This window comes from Palaemon carinicauda, chromosome 22 (assembly GCF_036898095.1).
Source record: "Palaemon carinicauda isolate YSFRI2023 chromosome 22, ASM3689809v2, whole genome shotgun sequence".
Classification (NCBI taxonomy): domain Eukaryota; kingdom Metazoa; phylum Arthropoda; class Malacostraca; order Decapoda; family Palaemonidae; genus Palaemon; species Palaemon carinicauda.
In genome coordinates this window covers 111877629-111903338 of record NC_090746.1, presented here as the reverse complement: position 1 = coordinate 111903338, position 25710 = coordinate 111877629, and the positions used below count along the sequence as shown (strand labels likewise).

Below are 25710 nucleotides of genomic sequence, written 5' to 3'. Positions count from 1 at the left end.
TGAATTTTTCTTTAAATTCATATAAGAAGAATGTACAATTGATTTTTTTTCTTATTTCCTTTTGTATAATCTATTCATGATAACAAATAGAATGATTGTCAGGAATTCTTGGAAATATCCAGGAATTTTGTTGCAAATTCCTCAGAAATTATTCAGTGACCCTCTGGCAACACTTATATAGTGAGAGTCTTTGGTCAGCGCTCCAACCTCTTTGAATCCCCCATTGTAAGTTGCGTATAAATTTACCTAGAAACGTAGCCTTATTAAAAAATGCATTACTGGGTCTTTGTATTTTGCAAGGAAATTCGTTAATGAGGCCCACTGCTGATTAGGATTCTCTGTTTCAACATCACAATCTTGCCTTATCCCTGGCTAGCTTATATCGAAACGAGTGTCATTTTTGAAGATATCGTAATTTTTTTCTGGAAGAAACAGTAGTTTTCAGTAGTTTTCCTAGGTTACATTAGCATGGAATAATATACAAAATTACCCTTATATCTGGGTTGTGGCTACCATGTTTGATCTTATTTGGCATTTCGTTACACCCAATCTTTATTTTGCGGGTCCTATCACACAGGGGAATCCTATACACTACATTATTAGGTTTTCAGATTGTCTAAATTTTCTTTAGAAGGCCTTAAAGTCTTCAGTCTTTCAGAATACGGTAAAATTACAGTTTCAACCATTATGGGGAAACTGGAATAAAAATATATTTGTTGCAACGGATTTAACGTTTATTTTGACCGCAAACTATCCGATTTAGAGACTTACTATGTAATTGGAGTTGAAACAACGAGTTTTTCTAGAAAAATCAGTGTTTGTAACCGTGTTTTTATTGTTTTTTTTTTCATATGTTGTAATGCTAAGACCCTACTTCATCCCAACAATTATGGGGGACACCAGGTGGCAACTGGGTTTTCGGGGGGCGGGGTCAAATGATATTTGCAATAAAAAAAATGGTTTATGTTAGAAAACAAATCCTGAAAGCTTTTAAGTATACCACAGACCTTAATCTTTCATCACAAACCCTAAACCTATCCCTAAACTAAACCAGCTAACCTAACAAACCCCCCTAACCTAACCTAGAACGACCCCGGTCTTAGACCCTAGACCTACCTAAACCTACCCCTAATCTAAACCAGCTAACCTAACCTAGAACGACCCCAGTCTCAGACCCTAGACCTACCTAAACCTACCCCTAAACTAAACCAGCTAACCTAACAAACCCCCCTAACCTAACCTAGAATGCCCCCGGTCACAGACCCTAGACCTACCTAAACCTACCCCTAATCTAAACCAGCTAACCTAACCTAGAACGACCCCGGTCTCAGACCCTAGACCTACCTAAACCTACCCCTAATCTAAACCAACTAACCTAACAAACCCCCCTAACCTAACCTAGAACAACCCCAGTCTCAGACCCTAGACCTATCTAAACCTACCCCTAATCTAAACCAACTAACCTAACAAACCCCCCTAACCTAACCTAGAAGGACCCCAGTCTCAGACCCTAGACCTACCTAATCCTACCCCTAATCTAAACCAGCTAACCTAACAAACCCCCCTAACCTAAGCTAGAAGGATCCCGGTCACAGACCCTAGACCTACCCCTAAACTAAACCAGCTAACCTAATAAACCCCCTAACCTAACCTAGAACGACCCCGGTCTCAGACCCTAGACCTACCTAAACCTACCCCTAATCAGTACCTCATGGAAAAGTAAAGGTGAATTACATTTAGCACACTTAACACTTACGGGTAATACTGAATGCTCTCTAAGAAACCTATTCACAACCTCTGGAGTACCATTATAACTTCCATGAGATCGAGCGATCACCTCAAAATACGAATAGCGACATATATTGCACACCTGCACCGGAGGATCCATGACAGTTAAGTAACGAGAGTGCTGAACGTATAGAGACCGGCAGGTTTCAAAATCGAAAACAAACGATAATCAGGTGTTTCTCCCACAATGAAATAGGAAAAAAAAAAAAAAAAATACTATCAGTTACAATGGTATATTGCACGAAAAACAGATCCTTGAGATAAGAATGAGAGGCAAAAAGAATCTTCCAATATTTCCGTAAGCCTTTCCTTACGATATTGGCCATTTCCAGCGTTGGTAATGTGTTGATGATACTGAATGTTATTTGACTTGCCTCGATAACTGTTGTAATGATTTTTGCTCCGCCGTGGCTTGCTTCGCTTGCAAAATTAACATTACATCACTGCTCGTATGTTCTGACATGCGGTACATGTTCAGCTGTGCTCGCAAGCACCATGGGTCTTATATTGGAGATATTTGGTTGAAAATAAGGGCTTTTGCTCTGCCTTGGCTTGCCTCGCTCGCAAAAAAAATCATGACTGCTCCTTTGTTGAGCTGTGCTCGCAAACCCCGGAGGTCATTATTTGGGAGATATTTGTTCCGTAACTGGAATACAAATCTACGCTGTTTATTTAGGGGTATTACTTTCTGCGAAGCTGAAATGACTAGCCATTAAAATTTAGCGACGGTTAACTACCCATACCACTAGTTAGCGGGGGGGGGGGTAGCTTGTTACCACTCCCACTCACACACCGGTGATATATATATATATATATATATATATATATATATATATATATATATATATGTATATATATATATATATTCTTATTCCACGGGGGTGAAAATATGGAACATATACTGTAAATTTAATATTCTATCTCTCTCTCTCTCTCTCTCTCTCTCTCTCTCTCTCTCTCTCTCTCTCTCTCTCTCTCTCTCTCTCTCTATATATATATATATATATATATATATATACATATATATATATATATATATATATATATATATATATATATGTATATATATACATATATATACATATATATATATATATATATATATATATATATATATATATATATATATATATATATATATATATATACATATATATATATATATATATATATATATATATATATATATATATATGTATATATATACATATATATACATATATATATATATATATATATATATATATATATATATATATATATACATATATATATATATATATATATATATGTATATATATACATATATATACATATATATATATATATATATATATATATATACATATATATACATATATATATATATACATATATATATATATATATATATATATATATATATACATATATATATATATATATATATATATATATATATATATATATACATATATATATATATATATATATATATATATATATATATATATATATATATATATATATATACATATATATATATACATATATATATATATATATATATATATATATATATATATATATATATATATATATATATACATATATATATATATATATATATATATATATATATATATATATATATACATATATATATATATATATATATATATATATATATATATATATATATATATATATATATATATATATATATATATATATATATATATATATATATATATATATATATATATATATATATATATATATATATATATATATATATATATATATATATATATATATATATATATATATATATATATATATATATATATATATATATATATATATATATATATATATATATATATATATATATATATATATATATATATATATATATATATATATATATATATATATATATATATATATATATATATATATATATATATATATATATATATATACATATTATACCATTATGGGATATCTATTATTTTAATATTTTTCCCGAATAAAGCACTTGATAACAAAACACTTCTTCTCAATACATTATTGTCGCTAATGCATACTTACAGAGAAAAAAAATATTCCAGGTATTGAAGGTCTTAACTTTTTCTAAGTTTAGTGTATATCTTTCCATGGGCACGCAAGGTAGCTCTTGTTAGTTTGTATATCTGTTTTCATCTTATTTGGCTCCTCTCCATTGCATAATGTAACAATATTTGCTTGAATGCGCATTTCCTCCTCCCACTAATGTCGCTCCTTCAATCAAAATACTACTGGGATCTTTACAAAGGAGTTATTGGCTTCCTGCTAGTAATGTCGCTCTTCCAATGAAATTAGAGTTTTTGTTCCAAGAGTTATCGTTGGGTATTTTTTTCCCTTATAATTTGTTTTCGTCTATGACAATGTTCACGCTTAATCAAATTATCACTCATTCCTGGCCATATTGTTAAGAAATTTTTTGTAGAAACTATCGTAAGGAATGGCTTACGGAAATATTGGACGATTCATTTTCTCTCTCATTCTTATCCCAAGGATCTGTTTTTCGTGCAATATACCATTGTAACCGATAGTATTTTTTTTTTTCCTATTTCATTGTGGGAGAAACGCCTGATTGTCGTTTGTTTTCGATTTTGAAACCTGCCGGTCTCTATACGTTCAGCACTCTCGTTACTTAAGTGTCATGGATCCTTCAGTGCAGGTGTGCAATATATGTCGCTATTCGTATTTTGAGGTGATCGCTTGATTTCATGAAGTTATAATGGTACTCCAGAGGTTGTGAATAGGTTTCTTAGAGAGCATTCAGTATTACCCATAAAGTGTTAAGTGTGCTAAATGTGATTCACCTATTGGGGTAGGTCTAGGGTCTGTGACCGGGGGCATTCTAGGTTAGGTTAGGGGGTTTATTAGGTTAGCTGGTTTAGATTAGGGGTAGGTTTAGGGTCCGAGACCGGGGGCTTCTAGGTTAGGTTAGGGGGGTTTGTTAGGTTAGCTGGTTTAGTTTAGGGGTAGGTCTAGGGTCTGTGACCACGGTCCTTCTAGGTTAGGTTAGGGGGGTTTGTTAGGTTAGCTGGTTTAGATTAGGGGTAGGTTTAGGGTCCGAGACCGGGGGCTTCTAGGTTAGGTTAGGGGGGTTTGTTAGGTTAGCGGGTTTAGTTTAGGAGTAGGTCTAGGGTCTGTGACCGGGGTCCTTCTAGGTTAGATTAGGGGTGTTTGTTAGGTTAGCTGGTTTAGTTTAGGGATAGGTTTGTGATGAAAGATTAAGGTCTGTGGTTTACTTAACAGCTTTCAGGATTTGTTTTCTTACATAAACCATTTTTTTTATTGCAAATATCATTTGACGCCCCCCCCCCACCCAAAACCCCGGTTCCCATCTGGTGTCCCCCATAATTGTTGGGATGAAGTAGGGTCTTTCTGCATTACAACATAATATGAAACAAAAACAATAAAAACACGGTTACAAACACTGATTTTTCTGGAAAAACTCGTTGTTTTAACTCCAATTACTGTACATAGTAAATCTCTAAATCGGATGGTTGGCGGTCAAAATAAACGTTAAATCCGTTGGAACTACACTATTTCTGATGCAACAAATATATTTTTATTCCAGTTTCCCCATAATGGTTGAAACTGTAATTTTACCATATATATATATATATATATATATATATATATATATATATATATATATATATATATATATATATATATATATATACTGTATATATATATATATATATATATATATATACTGTATATATATATATATATATATATATATATATATATATATACTGTATATATATATATATATATATATATATATATATATATATATATATATATATATATATATTTAGAAATGTAAGTTTCCTTTTCAGTGTTTGTGCTGTGCGTGTGGTAACGTATACGACAGGTTCTCAAGACACTTGCGCAAGTCCGGGGAGCCTTCCCTTCCGACCTCTCCCTTGTCCATTGGTCTTCCCGTTATATATATATATAATATATATATATATATATATATATATATATATATATGTATATATATATATACAGTATATATATATTTATATATATATATATATATATATATATATTTATATATATATATATATTTATATATATATTTAGAAATGTAAGTTTCATTTACGACAGGTTCTCAAGACACTTGCGCAAGTCCGGGGAGCCTTCCATCCCGACCTCTCCCTTGTCCATCGGTCTTCCAGTCGGCGAATAACCTACCGTTGATTCGGCCGCCTCCGCCGCAGAGGAATTGTCATCGTTTGGACCCTCCTTGTTCAACTGTTGTCTTCACCTTACCCTCTTCCATGAGGAACATATGGATTACTGAGGGAAGGGAGTGTGGCCTTTCAGAGATTGACTTCGGTCTTTCTATTCTCAAGGCCGTTCACTTTTCATGGGCTTCCGACAGTGTACTAAGAGGGGGAGCACCTTTCCCGTTCGCGGGGTAGGTTCCGCTTCCAATTGTTTTCTTAATTATTTAAGTGAAATTATAATTGTATTTAACTTTTCAGCCTCTCCGTGAGGAACACTTCTCTTCAGAGGATCAGTGGTTCTTCCTCTTAGTGAATATTTTTCGCTGATTTAAATAATTGTAATTCTTGTTTTATTACAGTTACTCTCCGCTCCCCTTTTACTGTTGTTGATGACCGAGGAAGGGAGGGTGCAGTTCTCATTTTATGTTTGTTCCCTCGGTGGTCTCCTTTTCCTTCGTGGACTTGGTGTTCCTCCCGAGGGAGGTTTTGGTACATACTGTAATGTATTTAATTTTTCCTCAGCGATGCAGTTCTTCATTCAACTTAGAGAGCCGACGAAGCAGAGCTGTTCTGTTTATGCCTGGGGAATCTGCTGTCACTGCCGACCCTCAGAGGACGTCATCATGGGCGTCATCATGGGCGTCATCCCTTCTCATAGAAGTATGCCCGTGGCAGCACTTGATCTTCAAGGAACTAGCTCCAGATACGCATCCTCAGGCAGCGCTCTTGTCAGATCATCTTAGGGCACTACCAGGAGACTAGGCTCCAAGGGTAGGATACTTTTCCTTCCGAGGGAGAGTTTTCCTCCCCAGGTGTGGGGTTGTTTCTCCCTTCCAAGGGAGAACTTCCTGCATCTTCATCACTTCATCGACTCCGACTGCTGTTGCTGTCTTCGCCTAGACTACGCTCCCCCCCCCCCCTTGCTGAGTCTCTCTTCCTTCGGGGGCTGAGCATAGTCTTAGGCAAGTCTCTCCTGCGAAGTGATCACCTCTCTCATTCGCGAGAGGGGCCACTCATAGAGACTCCTCTTCGGAGGATTGCTACTGCTGAAGGTCAGCTTACTGATCCACCGGCCCTCATGGGCGTCATCTGTACCTGGACCTTCTGACGATGCTACAGGTAGTCCTTGGACTTCGGTTCTCGACTCTTCTGTGGATCGTTGGCGATCTCCATCGGTGGATGTTCGCCCTTCCAAAGGGTACATCCCAGTTCCTGATCGTCCTACCAGCTAACCTGCTGGCCAGCCTACGATCGCCAATGCAACAGAGCTCACCGAAACCTTAGCGCGCGTCCGTGCAACTTCAGTCTCCTGCTAGCCACCGTTGTCCTGCACGCCAGCGCTCACCAGTCAACCTACGATCACCGACTCAACAGAGCTCACTGAAAACTCAGCGCGTGCCCGTGCACCTTCGGTCTCCTGCTCGCTAGCGCTCTCCTACGCTCTAGCGTTCTCTTGCGCGCCAGCACTCTCCCTCACGCGTGCGACGTCGCTGTCCTACACGCCAGAAGTCTTCTGTGTGAGCTCCCAAATCTCTTCCGCGTGTGTGCAAGCCAGTAGCCTTCCCCTGACTGCGCCAGCAGTTTTGCGATAACACAATTTTTCAGAAATTTCTCCTGCCTGTCTCTGGTATGAGTAATTTTTACCATTCTACAAATACACACTATCCCAAACTCTTTAGTGAGCCGTTATCACAATACTCCTCACACGTTTGCAATCCTGGCTATGTTTTATAGGACCTTTTTTGTTTTTTCTACTCAGCTATTTGGCCTAAATTATCTTTTGCCTGAATAGTGAATATCATAAGGTCTGAAAACAACAATATTTAGGAAATTCAGATGTGTAGCCTAGAATCTTTGAAATTTCAATTGTTTTCTATACATTATTTATACTTTCAGTTTAACCAAGAAGGTTTTAAACATGGATCTTTATCAAGAATACAGTCTAATTTCCATTGTCAATTTCCAAAGTTAAGTTCCTTCAATACCAATTTTTGTGTTTGTAGAACTTGGAAAAGATAGATCAATGCTTACATCACTTCATATGTCATTGCTTTCCGTATACTGGTTTTATGTCTTGTAGGCTTACTTATTTGAAGTAGTGTTTTATTTCTGTAGATGTTGAATTTCATTTTGCGGTTAGGTAATAGGTTAGCTAGAACATCAGCCACCCGTTGAGATACTACCACTAGTGTGTTATTGGTTCCTTTGACTGGCTAAACAATACTACATTGGATCCCCATTCTCTTTAGATATGAAATTATGTTTTCAATTAATTTTAAATGATTTTAATGTAAAGGAAAATCAAAATCAACTTTTAAAAATTATTCCATGTGGAAATAGCTACAGAACTTCTTAATTTACAATTTTGCTAGGCCTCGCGAGTAGGTAGATCAACTGACTAAAAAGTGGAGGGAAGTGATGTCGTATTAGTACCTAAATGCCTCGACTAATTTACATTTGAGAACCCAATCTTGGAAGGCATGACGTTCTTCCTTAGGGGACTGACTACTGTACAGTATATTACTGAGATATCGTAATGAGTAATGAATACTGTACATCATAATCAAGGTTTTTTACCTCAACAGAATAAACCTTGGACAAGACATTGAAAGCAGTGCAGATGTCGTCGTCATGGTCCGATGACTGAGGTTAGTTTGTTGACTACAGTACCAAGCCGACTCGTGAGCTGAGAGAGGTTTTGATACCAGGATGTGACTGTGGACATTGATAATCATAACTACGGTAAGTAAAAAGCCAGAATATTTGTCCAAGCACATACATAGATTTAATACTGTAATTCATCAATAGATTAAATACTGTTGCCTACATCCCATTGACGGCAATGAGGAAAAACCCTAAACTTGTGGCAAAGATTTTTTATACAGTGCTGATGTTATAAGTAAATTTTATGGTTATTCATTTGCAAATAGTGAAAATAAGGGAGAGACTGCAAAGGTACAGAATGTTAATTATCGCAATAATCTTTGGTGATCCAATGATGAGTGAAATTTTTTTTGCTTGAAGTGTTCCGATAATGCGAATTGCTCTATCATGAGTAACTTATTTGTTCCGTAACCGAAATACAAACCACACTATTTAATATGGGTATTACTTTCGGCGTAGCTGAAATGACAAGTCATTAGAATTTTTACTCCTCACACACCTGTGACTAGCTCACTTTGCTTTTGGCTCGGGTGATGAACAGACGTCTGCTCCCACCCTCGCTTATTGGCAGTCTTTGATCTAGTTTTGCTTTTTCTTTTCAGTGCTTGGAAGTTGGCCTCTACTATGAGGAAGTGTCCTGGATTACCTGACCGCCCTTGTGGTACATATATGTCGGCGGTCGAAACGGACCCTCACACCTTATGTCCTTTTTGCAGGGGCCAACGGTGTGACAGAGGTAAAGTTTGTAGGGAGTGGTCTACCTCCCAGTGGGAGAGGTTTTCCCGGCGCCGGAAGAAGTCCAAACTGATACTGTATTTCTCTTCTACGAAGTGCTCACCTCTCTCGTTCGCGAGAGAGGCCACTCATAGAGACTCTTCTTCGGAGGATTGTTCCTGTTGAAACAGCTTGCTGTTCAGTCACTAACACTTCAGAGTTTAGTGACAGGGAAACTTCGGTTTCTCTTTTTCCCTGACCTTTCGCGGTCTCAGAGCCTTAGTTACGCAGATCCCTCGGGCTCTCGTAACTTTAGTCACTTCTACACTTCGGTGATTAGTGACTGGGAAACTTCTGTTTCTCGTTGCGCTGACCCTTCGGGGTCTCGCAACTCATCCCCTCGGGGCCTCGCTACTCAGGCTACGTTTAGACCTTTGGTCTCTCGTGCCCTCAGTGGACCTGCTGACCTGCCGTATCCATTCCTGACTGCTGACGCGCTTTGGGCGCCCACGCTCCCCGTTATCCAACGGGCTCCTCCCTCCGGGGCAGGAGAGGCTTTCTCACACCGTGAGTAAGTCCCTTAAGCACCAGGTATCCCCTGTGCGCAAACGTCCCCTTGCGCTCTAGCGCTCGGCTGCTGTTCCTGCTGTTCCTGAGACTGCCTTCCAGAGACACCCTGTTCCAGAGGCTGCTACCAACGTTCCCTGCGCATTAGAGCACATCGTTGGAGTTCCTGAGATAGCGCACATCGTTGGAGTTCCTGAGATAACGCACATCGTTGGAGTTCCTGAGATAGCGCACATCGTTGGAGTTCCTGAGATAGTGCACAGGCGCTCACCAGCGGTTCAGCCTGCGGTGTCTCCAAGTCTCTTCTACGAAGGACACCTCCCGTTCGCGAGAAAGGTCCCTCACAGAGACCACTCCTCTGAGTACTTAGCAGTACTTCCAGTTGATCGTCTGCACTATGAAGCAGACCTGCCTTGGTCCTCTTCAGGGGATGCCCCAAAATTTTCGGTGTCAGATTTTGTGTTAAACTACAGCATAGAGTCATTTTATGGGTATAAATGTGGTCATCGCATATTTTCGCTCTCCAGCTAAAATTATAGAAGAGATATGAGTTTTCATTGAAAAAAGGCCCTATTTTTGGGGTCCGAATCGAGTAAGGGCCGGGGTCAGAGATTATGTCCCAAAATTTTCGGTGTCAGATTTTGTGTTAGACTACAGCATAGAGTCGTTTTATGGGTATAAATGTGTTCATCGCATATTTTCGCTCTCCGGATAAAATTATAGAAGATATATGAGTTGTTATTGAAAAAGGGCCCTATTTTTGGGGTCCGAATCGAGTAAGGGCCGGGGTCAGAGATAATGTCCCAAAATTTTCGGTGTCAGATTTTGTGTTAGACTACAGCATAGAGTCGTTTTGTGGGTATAAATGTGGTCATCGCTTATTTTCGCTCTCCGGCTAAAATTATAGAAGATATATGAGTTTTTATTGAAAAAGGGCCCTATTTTCTGGGGTCCGAATCGAGTAAGGGCCGGGGTCAGAGATAATGTCCCAAAATTTTCGGTGTCAGATTTTGTGTTAGACTACAGCATAGAGTCGTTTTATGGGTATAAATGTGGTCATCGCATATTTTCGCTCTCCGGCTAAAATTATAGAAGATATATGAGTTTTCATTGAAAAAGGGCCCTATTTTTGGGTTCCGAATCGAGTAAGGGCTGGGGCCAGAGATAATGTCCCAAAATTTTCGGTGTCAGATTTTGTGTTAGACTAAAAAATAGAGTCGTTTTATGGGTATAAATGTGGTCATCGCATATTTTCGCTCTCCGGCTAAAATTATAGAAGATATATGAGTTTTTATTGAAAAAGGGCCCTATTTTTGGGGACCGAATCGAGTAAGGGCCGGGGTCAGAGATTATGTCCCAAAATTTTCGGTGTCAGATATTGTGTTAGACTACAGCATAGAGTTGTTTTATGGGTATAAATGTGGTCATCGCATATTTTCGCTCTCTGGCTAAAATTATAGAAGATATGAGTTTTTATTGAAAAAAGGGCCCTATTTTTGGGGACCGAATCGATTAAGGGCCGGGGTCAGAGATAATGTCCCAAAATTTTCGGTGTCAGATTTTGTGTTAGACTACAGCATAGAGTCGTTTTGTGGGTATAAATGTGGTCATCGCATATTTTCGCTCTCCGGCTAAAATTATAGAAGATATATGAGTTTTTATTTAAAAGGCCCAAATTTTGGGGTCCGAATCGAGTAAGGGCCGGGGTCAGAGATAATGTCCCAAAATTTTCGGTGTCAGATTTTGTGTTAGATTACAGCATAGTCGTTTTATGGGTATAAACGTGGTCATCGCATATTTTCGCTCTCTGGCTAAAATTATAGAAGATATATGAGTTTTTATTGAAAAAAGGCCCTATTTTTGGGGTCCGAATCGAGTAAGGGCAGGGGTCAGAGATAATGTCCCAAAATTTTCGGTGTCAGATTTTGTGTTAGACTACAGCGTAGAGTCGTTTTATGGGTATAAATGTGGTTATCGCATATTTTCGCTCTCCGGCTAAAATTATAGAAGATATATGAGTTTTTATTGAAAAAGGGCCCTACTTTTGGGGTCCGAATCGAGTAAGGGCCGGGGTCAGAGATAATGTCCCAAAATTTTCGGTGTCAGATTTTGTGTTAGACTACAGCGTAGAGTCGTTTTATGGGTATAAATGTGGTCATCGCATATTTTCGCTCTCCGGCTAAAATTATAGAAGATATATGAGTTTTTATTGAAAAAGGGCCCTATTTTTGGGGTCCGAATAAAGTAAGGGCCGGGGTCAGAGATAATGTCCCAAAATTTTCGGTGTCAGATTTTGTGTTAGACTACAGCGTAGAGTCGTTTTATGGGTATAAATGTGGTCATCGCATATTTTCGCTCTCCGGCTAAAATTATAGAAGATATATGAGTTTTTATTGAAAAAGGTCCCTATTTTTGGGGTCCGAATCGAGTAAGGGCAGGGGTCAGAGATTATGTCACAAAATTTTCGGTGTCAGATTTTGTGTTAGACTACAGCGTAGAGTCGTTTTATGGGTATAAATGTGGTCATCGCATATTTTCGCTCTCCGGCTAAAATTATAGAAGATATATGAGTTTTTATTGAAAAAGGGCCCTATTTTCTGGGGTCCGAATCGAGTAAGGGCCGGGGTCAGAGATAATGTCCCAAAATTTTCGGTGTCAGATTTTGTGTTAGACTACAGCATAGAGTCGTTTTATGGGTATAAATGTGGTCATCGCATATTTTCGCTCTCCGGCTAAAATTATAGAAGAGATATGAGTTTTCATTGAAAAAGGGCCCTATTTTTGGGTTCCGAATCGAGTAAGGGCTGGGGCCAGAGATAATGTCCCAAAATTTTCGGTGTCAGATTTTGTGTTAGACTAAAAAATAGAGTCGTTTTATGGGTATAAATGTGGTCATCGCATATTTTCGCTCTCCGGCTAAAATTATAGAAGATATGAGTTTTTATTGAAAAAAGGGCCCTATTTTTGGGGACCGAATCGATTAAGGGCCGGGGTCAGAGATAATGTCCCAAAATTTTCGGTGTCAGATTTTGTGTTAGACTACAGCATAGAGTCGTTTTGTGGGTATAAATGTGGTCATCGCATATTTTCGCTCTCCGGCTAAAATTATAGAAGATATATGAGTTTTTATTTAAAAGGCCCAAATTTTGGGGTCCGAATCGAGTAAGGACCGGGGTCAGAGATAATGTCCCAAAATTTTCGGTGTCAGATTTTGTGTTAGATTACAGCATAGTCGTTTTATGGGTATAAACGTGGTCATCGCATATTTTCGCTCTCCGGCTAAAATTATAGAAGATATATGAGTTTTTATTGAAAAAAGGCCCTATTTTTGGGGTCCGAATCGAGTAAGGGCCGGGGTCAGAGATAATGTCCCAAAATTTTCGGTGTCAGATTTTGTGTTAGACTACAGCGTAGAGTCGTTTTATGGGTATAAATGTGGTTATCGCATATTTTCGCTCTCCGGCTAAAATTATAGAAGATATATGAGTTTTTATTGAAAAAGGGCCCTACTTTTGGGGTCCAAATCGAGTAAGGGCCGGGGTCAGAGATAATGTCCCAAAATTTTCGGTGTCAGATTTTGTGTTAGACTACAGCGTAGAGTCGTTTTATGGGTATAAATGTGGTCATCGCATATTTTCGCTCTCCGGCTAAAATTATAGAAGATATATGAGTTTTTATTGAAAAAGGGCCCTATTTTTGGGGTCCGAATCAAGTAGGGGCCGGGGTCAGAGATAATGTCCCAAAATTTTCGGTGTCAGATTTTGTGTTAGACTACAGCGTAGAGTCGTATTATGGGTATAAATTTGGTTATCGCATATTTTCGCTCTCCGGCTAAAATTATAGAAGATATATGAGTTTTTATTGAAAAAGGGCCCTACTTTTGGGGTCCGAATCGAGTAAGGGCCGGGGTCAGAGATAATGTCCCAAAATTTTCGGTGTCAGATTTTGTGTTAGATTACAGCATAGTCGTTTTATGGGTATAAACGTGGTCATCGCATATTTTCGCTCTCCGGCTAAAATTATAGAAGATATATGAGTTTTTATTGAAAAATGGCCCTATTTTTGGGGTCCGAATCGAGTAAGGGCCGGGGTCAGAGATAATGTCCCAAAATTTTCGGTGTCAGATTTTGTGTTAGACTACAGCGTAGAGTCGTTTTATGGGTATAAATGTGGTTATCGCATATTTTCGCTCTCCGGCTAAAATTATAGAAGATATATGAGTTTTTATTGAAAAAGGGCCCTACTTTTGGGGTCCGAATCGAGTAAGGGCCGGGGTCAGAGATAATGTCCCAAAATTTTCGGTGTCAGATTTTGTGTTAGACTACAGCATAGAGTCGTTTTATGGGTATAAATGTGGTCATCGCATATTTTCGCTCTCCGGCTAAAATTATAGAAGATATATGAGTTTTTATTGAAAAAGGGCCCTATTTTTGGGGTCCGAATCGAGTAAGGGCCGGCGTCAGAGATTATGTCCCAAAATTTTCGGTGTCAGAATTTTGTTAAACTACAGCATAGAGTCGTTTTATGGGTATAAATGTGGTCATCGCATATTTTCGCTCCCCGGCTAAAATTATAGAAGATATATGAGTTTTTTTTTAAAAAGGGCCCTATTTTTGCGGTCCGAATAGAGTAAGGGCCGGGGTCAGGAATTATGTCCCAAAATTTTCGGTGTCAGATTTTGTGTTAGACTACAGCATAGAGTCGTTTTATGGGTATAAATGTGGTCATCGCATATTTTCACTCTCCGGCTAAAATTATAGAAGATATATGAGTTTTTATTGAAAAAGGACCCTATTTTTGGGGTCCGAATCAAGTAAGGGCCGGGTTCAGAGATTGTCCCAAAATTTCCGGTGTCAGATTTTGTGTTAGAGTCGTTTTACGGGTATAAATGTGGTCATCGCATATTTTCGCTCTCCGGCTAAAATTATAGAAGATATGTGTTTTTATTGAAAAAGGGCCATATTTTTGTTTTCCGAATCGAGTAAGGGCCGGGTCAGAGATTATGTCCCAAAATTTTCGGTGTCAGAATTTGGTTAAACTACAGCATAGAGTCGTTTTATGGGTATAAATGTGGTCATCGCATATTTTCGCTCTCCGGCTAAAATTATAGAAGATATATGAGTTTTTATTGAAAAAGGGCCCTATTTTTGGGGTCCGAATCGAGTAAGGGCCGGCGTCAGAGATTATGTCACAAAATTTTCGGTGTCAGATTTTGTGTTAGACTACAGCATAGAGTCGTTTTATGGGTATAAATGTGGTCATCGCATATTTTCGCTCTCCGGCTAAAATTATAGAAGATATATGATTTTTATTGGAAAAGGGACCTATTTTTGGGGTCCGAATCGAGTAAGGGCCGGGGTCAGAGATAATGTCCCAAAATTTTCGGTGTCAGATTTTTTGTTAGACTAAAGCATAGAGTCGTTTTATGGGTATAAATGTGGTTATCGCATATTTTCGCTCTCCGGCTAAAATTATAGAAGATATATGAGTTTTTATTGAAAAAGGGCCCTATTTTTGGGGTCCGAATCGAGTAAGGGCAGGCGTCAGAGATTATTTCCCAAAATTTTCGGTGTCAGATTTTGTGTTAGACTACAGCATAGAGTCGTTTTATGGGTATAAATGTGGTCATCGCATATTTTCGCTCTCCGGCTAAAAGTATAGAAGATATATGAGTTTTTATTGAAAAAGGGCCCTATTTTTGTTGTCCGAATCGAGTAAGGGCCGGGGTCAGAGATTATGTCCCAAAATTTTTTGTGTCAGATTTTGTGTTAGACTACAGCATAGAGTCGTTTTATGGGTATAAATGTGGTCATCGCATATTTTGGCTCTCCGGCTAAAATTATAGAAGATATATGAGTTTTTATTGAAAAAGGGCCCTCTTTTTGGGGTCCGAATCAAGTAAGGGCCGGGGTCAGATATTATGTCCCAAAATTTTCGGTGTCAGATTTTGTGTTAGACTACAGCATAGAGTCGTTTTATGGGTCTAAATGTGGTCATCGCATATTTTGGCTCTCCGGCTAAAAGTATAGAAGATATATGAGTTTTTATTGAAAAAGGGCCCTATTTTTGGGGTCCGAATCGAGTAAGGGCCGGGGTCAGAGATTATGTCCCAAAATTTTCGGTGTCAGATTTTGTGTTAGACTACAGCATAGAGTTGTTTTATGGGTATAAATGTGGTCATCGCATATTTTCGCTCTCCAGCTAAAATTATAGAAGATATATGAGTTTTTATTGAAAAAGGGCCCTATTTTTGGGGTCCGAATCGAGTAAGGGCCGGGGGTCAGAGATTATGTCCCAAAATTTTCGGTGTCAGATTTTGTGTTAGACTACAGCATAGAGTCGTTTTATGGGTATAAATGTGGTCATCGCATATTTTGGCTCTCCGGCTAAAATTATAGAAGATATATGAGTTTTTATTGAAAAAGGGCCCTCTTTTTGGGGTCGGAATCAAGTAAGGGCCGGGGTCAGAAATTATGTCCCAAAATTTTCGGTGTCAGATTTTGTGTTAGACTACAGCATAGAGTCGTTTTATGGGTCTAAATTTGGTCATCGCATATTTTGGCTCTCCGGCTAAAAGTATAGAAGATATATGAGTTTTTATTGAAAAAGGGCCCTATTTTTGGGGTCCGAATCGAGTAAGGGCCGGGGTCAGAGATTATGTCCCAAAATTTTCGGTGTCAGATTTTGTGTTAGACTAAAGCATAGACTCGTTTTATGGGTATAAATGTGGTTATCGCATATTTTCGCTCTCCAGCTAAAATTATAGAAGATATATGAGTTTTTATTGAAAAAGGGCCCTATTTTTGGGGTCCGAATCGAGTAAGGGCAGGCGTCAGAGATTATTTCCCAAAATTTTCGGTGTCAGATTTTGTGTTAGACTACAGCATAGAGTCGTTTTATGGGTATAAATGTGGTCATCGCATATTTTCGCTCTCCGGCTAAAAGTATAGAAGATATATGAGTTTTTATTGAAAAAGGGCCCTATTTTTGTTGTCCGAATCGAGTAAGGGCCGGGGTCAGAGATTATGTCCCAAAATTTTTTGTGTCAGATTTTGTGTTAGACTACAGCATAGAGTCGTTTTATGGGTATAAATGTGGTCATCGCATATTTTTGCTCTCCGGCTAAAATTATAGAAGATATATGAGTTTTTATTGAAAAAGGGCCCTCTTTTTGGGGTCCGAATCGAGTAAGGGCCGGGGTCAGATATTATGTCCCAAAATTTTCGGTGTCAGATTTTGTGTTAGACTACAGCATAGAGTCGTTTTATGGGTCTAAATGTGGTCATCGCATATTTTCGCTCTCCGGCTAAAAGTATAGAAGATATATGAGTTTTTATTGAAAAAGGGCCCTATTTTTGTTGTCCGAATCAAGTAAGGGCCGGGGTCAGAGATTATGTCCCAAAATTTTCGGTGTCAGATTTTGTGTTAGACTACAGCATAGAGTCGTTTTTTGGGTATAAATGTGGTCATCGCATATTTTCGCTCTCCAGCTAAAATTATAGAAGATATATGAGTTTTTATTGAAAAAGGGCCCTATTTTTGGGGTCCGAATCGAGTAAGGGCCGGGGGTCAGAGATTATGTCCCAAAATTTTCGGTGTCAGATTTTGTGTTAGACTACAGCATAGTGTCTTTTTATGGGTATAAATGTGGTCATCGCATATTTTCGCTCTCCGGCTAAAATTATAGAAGATATATGAGTTTTTATTGAAAAAGGGCCCTATTTTTGGGGTCCGAATCGAGTAAGGGCGTCAAAGATTATTTCCCAAAATTTTCGGTGTCAGATTTTGTGTTAGACTACAGCATAGAGTCGTTTTATGGGTATAAATGTGGTCATCGCATATTTTCGCTCTCCGGCTAAAAGTATAGAAGATATATGAGTTTTTATTGAAAAAGGGCCCTATTTTTGTTGTCCAAATCGAGTAAGGGCCGGGGTCAGAGATTATGTCCCAAAATTTTTTGTGTCAGATTTTGTGTTAGACTACAGCATAGAGTCGTTTTATGGGTATAAATGTGGTCATCGCATATTTTCGCTCTCCGGCTAAAATTATAGAAGATATATGAGTTTTTATTGAAAAAGGGCCCTATTTTTGGGGTCCAAATCGAGTAAGGGCCGGGGTCAGAGATTATGTCCCAAAATTTTCGGTGTCAGATTTTGTGTTAGACTACAGCATAGAGTCATTTTATGGGTATAAATGTGGTCATCGCATATTTTTGCTCTCCGGCTAAAATTATTGAAGATATATGAGATTTTATTGGAAAAGGGCCCTATTTTTGGGGTCCGAATCGAGTAAGGGCCGGGGTCAGAGATTGTGTCCCAAAATTTTCGGTGTCAGATTTTGTGTTAGACTACAGCATAGTCGTTTTATGGGTATAAATGTGGTCATCGCATATTTTCGCTCCGGCTAAAATTATTGAAGATATATGAGTTTTTATTGAAAAAGGGCCCTATTTTTGGGGTCCGAATCGAGTAAGGCCGGCGTCAGAGATAATATCCCAAAATTTTCGGTGTCAGATTTTGTGTTAGACTACAGCATAGAGTCGTTTTATGGGTATAAATTTGGTCATCACATATTTTTGCTCTCCGGCTAAAATTATAGAAGATATATGAGTTTTTATTGAAAAAATGCCCTATTTTTGGAGTCCGAATCGAGTTAGGGCCGGGGTCAGAGATTATGTCCCAAAATTTTCGGTGTCAGATTTTGTGTTAGACTACAGCATAGAGTCGTTTTATGGGTATAAATATGGTCATCGCATATTTTCGCTCTCCGGCTAAAATTATAGAAGATATATGAGTTTTTATTGAAAGAGGGCCCTATTTTTGGGGTCCGAATCGAGTAAGGGCCGGGGTCAGAGATTATGTCCCAAAATTTTCGGTGTCATATTTTGTGTTAGACTACAGCATAGAGTCGTTTTATGGGTATAAATGTGGTTATCGCATATTTTCGCTCTCCGGCTAAAATTATAGAAGATATATGAGTTTTTATTTAAAAAGGGCCCTATATTTGGGGTCCGAATCGAGTAAGGGCCGGGGTCAGAGATTATGTCCCAAAATTTTCGGTGTCAGAATTTGTGTTAGACTACAGCATAGAGTCGTTTTATGGGTATAAATGTGGTCATTGCATTTTTTCGCTCTCCGGCTAAAATTATAGAAGATATATGAGTTTTTATTGAAAAAAGGCCTTATTTTTGGGTTCCGAATCGAGTAAGGGCCGGCCGGGGTCAGAGATTGTCCCAAAATTTTCGGTGTCAGATTTTGTGTTAGACTACAGCATAGAGTCGTTTTATGGGTATAAATGTGGTCATCGCATATTTTCGCTCTCCGGCTAAAATTATAGAAGATATATGAGTTTTTATTGAGAAAGGGCCCTATTTTTGGGGTCCGAATCGAGTAAGGGCTGGGGTCAGAGATAATATCCCAAAATTTTCGGTGTCAGATTTTGTGTTAGACTACAGCATAGAGTCGTTTTATGGGTATAAATGTGGTCATCGCATATTTTCGCTCCGGCTAAAATTATAGAAGATATATGAGTTTTTATTGAAAAAGGGCCCAATTTTTGGGGTCCGAATCGAGTAAGGGCCGGGGTCAGAGATTATGTCCCAAAAGTTTCGGTGTTAGAATTTGTGTTAGATTACAGCATAGAGTCGTTTTATGGGTATAAATGTGGTCATCGCATATTTTCGCTCCGGGTAAAATTATAGAAGATATATGAGTTTTTATTGAAAAATGGCCCTATTTTTGGGGTCCGAATCGAGTAAGGGCTGGGGTCAGAGATAATGTCACAAAATTTTCGGTGTCAGATTTTGTGTTAGACTACAGCATAGAGTTGTTTTATGGGTATAAATGTGGTCATCGCATATTTTCGCTCTCCGGCTAATATTATAGAAGATATATGAGTTTTTATTGAAAAAGGGCCCTATTTTTGGAGTCCGAATCGAGTAAGGGCCGGGGTCAGAGATAATGTCCCAAAATTTTAGGTGTCAGATTTTGTGTTAGACTACAGCATAGAGTCGTTTTATGGGTATAAATGTGGTCATCGCATATTTTCGCTCTCCGGCTAAAATTATAGAAGATATATGAGATTTTATTGAAAAAGGGCCCTATTTTTGGGGTCCGAATCGAGTAAGGGCCGGGGTCAGAGATTGTGTCCCAAAATTTTCGGTGTCAGATTTTGTGTTAGACTACAGCATAGTCGTTTTATGGGTATAAATGTGGTCATCGCATATTTTCGCTCCGGCTAAAATTATTGAAGATATATGAGTTTTTATTGAAAAAGGGCCCTATTTTTGGGGTCCGAATCGAGTAAGGCCGGCGTCAGAGATAATATCCCAAAATTTTCGGTGTCAGATTTTGTGTTAGACTACAGCATAGAGTCGTTTTATGGGTATAAATTTGGTCATCACATATTTTCGCTCTCCGGCTAAAATTATAGAAGATATATGAGTTTTTATTGAAAAAATGCCCTATTTTTGGAGTCCGAATCGAGTTAGGGCCGGGGTCAGAGATTATGTCCCAAAATTTTCGGTGTCAGATTTTGTGTTAGACTACAGCATAGAGTCGTTTTATGGGTATAAATGTGGTCATCGCATATTTTCGCTCTCCGGCTAAAATTATAGAAGATATATGAGTTTTTATTGAAAGAGGGCCCTATTTTTGGGGTCCGAATCGAGTAAGGGCCGGGGTCAGAGATTATGTCCCAAAATTTTCGGTGTCATATTTTGTGTTAGACTACAGCATAGAGTCGTTTTATGGGTATAAATGTGGTTATCGCATATTTTCGCTCTCCGGCTAAAATTATAGAAGATATATGAGTTTTTATTTAAAAAGGGCCCTATATTTGGGGTCCGAATCGAGTAAGGGCCGGGGTCAGAGATTATGTCCCAAAATTTTCGGTGTCAGAATTTGTGTTAGACTACAGCATAGAGTCGTTTTATGGGTATAAATGTGGTCATTGCATTTTTTCGCTCTCCGGCTAAAATTATAGAAGATATATGAGTTTTTATTGAAAAAAGGCCCTATTTTTGGGTTCCGAATCGAGTAAGGGCCGGCCGGGGTCAGAGATTGTCCCAAAATTTTCGGTGTCAGATTTTGTGTTAGACTACAGCATAGAGTCGTTTTATGGGTATAAATGTGGTCATCGCATATTTTCGCTCTCCGGCTAAAATTATAGAAGATATATGAGTTTTTATTGAGAAAGGGCCCTATTTTTGGGGTCCGAATCGAGTAAGGGCTGGGGTCAGAGATAATATCCCAAAATTTTCGGTGTCAGATTTTGTGTTAGACTACAGCATAGAGTCGTTTTATGGGTATAAATGTGGTCATCGCATATTTTCGCTCCGGCTAAAATTATAGAAGATATATGAGTTTTTATTGAAAAAGGGCCCAATTTTTGGGGTCCGAATCGAGTAAGGGCCGGGGTCAGAGATTATGTCCCAAAAGTTTCGGTGTCAGAATTTGTGTTAGACTACAGCATAGAGTCGTTTTATGGGTATAAATGTGGTCATCGCATATTTTCGCTCCGGGTAAAATTATAGAAGATATATGAGTTTTTATTGAAAAATGGCCATATTTTTGGGGTCCGAATCGAGTAAGGGCTGGGGTCAGAGATAATGTCACAAAATTTTCGGTGTCAGATTTTGTGTTAGACTACAGCATAGAGTTGTTTTATGGGTATAAATGTGGTCATCGCATATTTTCGCTCTCCGGCTAATATTATAGAAGATATATGAGTTTTTATTGAAAAAGGGCCCTATTTTTGGAGTCCGAATCGAGTAAGGGCCGGGGTCAGAGATAATGTCCCAAAATTTTAGGTGTCAGATTTTGTGTTAGACTACAGCATAGAGTCGTTTTATGGGTATAAATGTGGTCATCGCATATTTTCGCTCTCCGGCTAAAATTATAGAAGATATATGAGATTTTATTGAAAAAGGGCCCTATTTTTGGGGTCCGAATCGAGTAAGGGCCGGGGTCAGAGATTATGTCCCAAAATTTTCGGTGTCAGATTTTGTGTTAGACTGCAGCATAGAGTTGTTTTATGGGTATAAATGTGGTCATCACATATTTCCGCTCTCCAGCTAAAATTATAGAAGATATATGAGTTTTTATTGAAAAAGGGCCCTATTTTTGGGGTCCGAAACGAGTAATGGCCGGGGTCAGAGATTGTCCCAAAATTTTCGGTGTCAGATTTTGTGTTAGACTACAGCATAGAGTCGTTTTATGGGTATAAATGTGGTCATCGCATATTTTCGCTCTCCGGCTAAAATTATAGAAGATATATGAAATTTTATTGAAAAAGGGCCCTATTTTCTGGGGTCCGAATCGAGTAAGGGCCGGGGTCAGAGATTATGTCCCAAAATTTTCGGTGTCAGATTTTGTGTTAGACTACAGCATAGAGTCATTTTATTTGTATAAATGTGGTCATCGCATATTTTCGCTCTCCGGCTAAAATTATAGAGGATATATGAGTTTTTATTGAAAGAGGGCCCTATTTTTGGGGTCTGAATCGAGTAAGGGCCGGGGTTAGAGATTATGTCCCCAAATTTTCATTGTCAGATTTTGTGTTAGACTACAGCATAGAGTCGTTTTATGGGTATAAATGTTGTTATCGCATATTTTCGCTCTCCGGCTAAAATTATAGAAGTCATATGAGTTTTTATTGAAAAAGGGCCCTATTTTTGGGGTCCGAATCGAGTAAGGGCCGGGGTCAGAGATTATGTCCCAAAGTTTTCGGTGTCAGATTTTGTGTTAGACTACAGCATAGAGTCGTTTTATTTGTATAAATGTGGTCATCGCATATTTTCGCTCTCCGGCTAAAAGTATAGAAGATATATGAGTTTTTATTGAAAGAGGGGCCTATTTTTGGGGTCTGAATCTAGTAAGGGCCGGGGTCAGAGATTATGTCCCAAAATTTTCGGTGTCAGATTTTGTGTTAGACTACAGCATAGAATCGTTTTATTTGTATAAATGTGGTCATCGCATATTTTCGCTCTCCGGCTAAAATTATAGAAGATATATGAGTTTTTATTGAAAAAGGGCCCTATTTTTGGGGTCCGAATCGAGTAAGGGCCGGAGTCAGAGATTATGTCCCAAAATTTTCGGTGTCAGATTTTGTGTTAGACTACAGCATAGAGTCGTTTTATGGGTATGAATGTGGTCATCGCATATTTTCGCTCTCCGGCTAAAATTATAGAAGATATATGAGTTTTTATTGAAAAAGGGCCCTATTTTTGGGCTCCGAATCGAGTAAGGGCCGTGGTCAGAGATTATGTCCCAAAATTTTCGGTGTCAGATTTTGTGTTAGACTACAGCATAGAGTCGTTTTATGGGTATAAATGTGGTCATCGCATATTTTCGCTCTCCGGCTAAAATTATAGAAGATATATGAGTTTTTATTGAAAAAGGGCCCTATTTTTGGAGTCCGAATCAAGTAAGGGCCGGGGTCAGAGATTATGTCCCAAAATTTTCGGTGTCAGATTTTGTGTTAGACTACAGCATAGAGTCGTTTTATGGGTATAAATGTGGTCAACGCATATTTTCGCTCTCCGGCTAAAATTATAGAAGATATATGAGTTTTTATTGAAAAAGGGCCCTATTTTTGCGGTCCGAATAGAGTAAGGGCCGGGGTCAGGAATTATGTCCCAAAATTTTCGGTGTCAGATTTTGTGTTAGACTACAGCATAGAGTCGTTTTATGGGTATAAATGTGGTCAACGCATATTTTCGCTCTCCGGCTAAAATTATAGAAGATATATGAGTTTTTATTGAAAAAGGGCCCTATTTTTGCGGTCCGAATAGAGTAAGGGCCGGGGTCAGGAATTATGTCCCAAAATTTTCGGTGTCAGATTTTGTGTTAGACTACAGCATAGAGTCGTTTTATGGGTATAAATGTGGTCATCGCATATTTTCGCTTTCCGGCTAAAATTATAGAAGATATATGAGTTTTTATTGAAAAAGTGCCCTATTTTTGGGGTCCGAATCGAGTAAGGGCCGGGGTCAGAGATTATGTCCCAAAATTTTCGGTGTCAGATTTTGTGTTAGACTGCAGCATAGGGTCGTATTATGTGTATAAATGTGGTCATCGCATATTTCCGCTCTCCGGCTAAAATTATAGAAGATATATGAGTTTTTATTGAAAAAAGGCCCTATTTTTTGGGTCAGAAACGAGTAAGGGCCGGGGTCAGAGATTGTCCCAAAATTTTCGGTGTCAGATTTTGTGTTAGACTACAGCATAGAGTCGTTTTATGGGTATAAATGTGGTCATCGCATATTTTCGCTCTCCGGCAAAAATTATTGAAGATATATGAGTTTTTATTGAAAAGGGGCCCTATTTTTGGGGTCCGAATCGAGTAAGGGCCGGGGTCAGAGATAATGTCCCAAAATTTTCGGTGTCAGATTTTGTGTTAGACTACAGCATAGAGTCGTTTCATGGGTATAAATGTGGTCAACGCATATTTTCGCTCTCCGGCTAAAAATATAGAAGATATATGAGTTTTTATTGAAAAAGGGCTCTATTTTTGGGGTCCGAATAGAGTGAGGGCCGGGGTCAGAGATTATGTCCCAAAATTTTCGGTGTCAGATTTTGTGTTAGACTACAGCATAGAGTCGTTTTATGGGTATAAATGTGGTCATTGCATATTTTCGCTCTCCGGCTAAAATTATAGAAGATATATGAGTTTTTATTGAAAGAGGGCCCTATTTTTGGGGTCTGAATCGAGTAAGGGCCGGGGTCAGAGATTATGTCCCAAAATTTTCGGTGTCAGAATTTGTGTTAGACTACAGCATAGAGTCGTTTTATGGGTATAAATGTGGTCATCGCATATTTTCGCTCTCCGGCTAAAATTATAGAAGATATATGAGATTTTATTGAAAAAGGGCCCTATTTTTGGGGTCCGAATCGAGTAAGGGCCGGGGTCAGAGATTGTGTCCCAAAATTTTCGGTGTCAGATTTTGTGTTAGACTACAGCATAGTCGTTTTATGGGTATAAATGTGGTCATCGCATATTTTCGCTCCGGCTAAAATTATTGAAGATATATGAGTTTTTATTGAAAAAGGGCCCTATTTTTGGGGTCCGAATCGAGTAAGGCCGGCGTCAGAGATAATATCCCAAAATTTTCGGTGTCAGATTTTGTGTTAGACTACAGCATAGAGTCGTTTTATGGGTATAAATTTGGTCATCACATATTTTCGCTCTCCGGCTAAAATTATAGAAGATATATGAGTTTTTATTGAAAAAATGCCCTATTTTTGGAGTCCGAATCGAGTTAGGGCCGGGGTCAGAGATTATGTCCCAAAATTTTCGGTGTCAGATTTTGTGTTAGACTACAGCATAGAGTCGTTTTATGGGTATAAATGTGGTCATCGCATATTTTCGCTCTCCGGCTAAAATTATAGAAGATATATGAGTTTTTATTGAAAGAGGGCCCTATTTTTGGGGTCCGAATCGAGTAAGGGCCGGGGTCAGAGATTATGTCCCAAAATTTTCGGTGTCATATTTTGTGTTAGACTACAGCATAGAGTCGTTTTATGGGTATAAATGTGGTTATCGCATATTTTCGCTCTCCGGCTAAAATTATAGAAGATATATGAGTTTTTATTTAAAAAGGGCCCTATATTTGGGGTCCGAATCGAGTAAGGGCCGGGGTCAGAGATTATGTCCCAAAATTTTCGGTGTCAGAATTTGTGTTAGACTACAGCATAGA

General features: G+C 38.4%; 1 long non-coding RNA gene across 3 annotated transcripts in view; it reads left to right on the top strand.

Annotated features, from left to right (window-relative positions):
• Positions 1-25710, top strand: part of LOC137616240 (uncharacterized) — a 67315-nt gene that overhangs the window by 529 nt on the left and 41076 nt on the right. For 2 of the 3 annotated variants that reach the window (XR_011039363.1, XR_011039362.1), the window contains exon 2: positions 8654-8810. This is a non-coding gene — a long non-coding RNA (uncharacterized lncRNA). Of the gene's footprint in view, positions 1-161; positions 226-8653; positions 8811-25710 lie in introns of those variants that run through there. The other variant, XR_011039364.1, reaches the window with a different exon arrangement.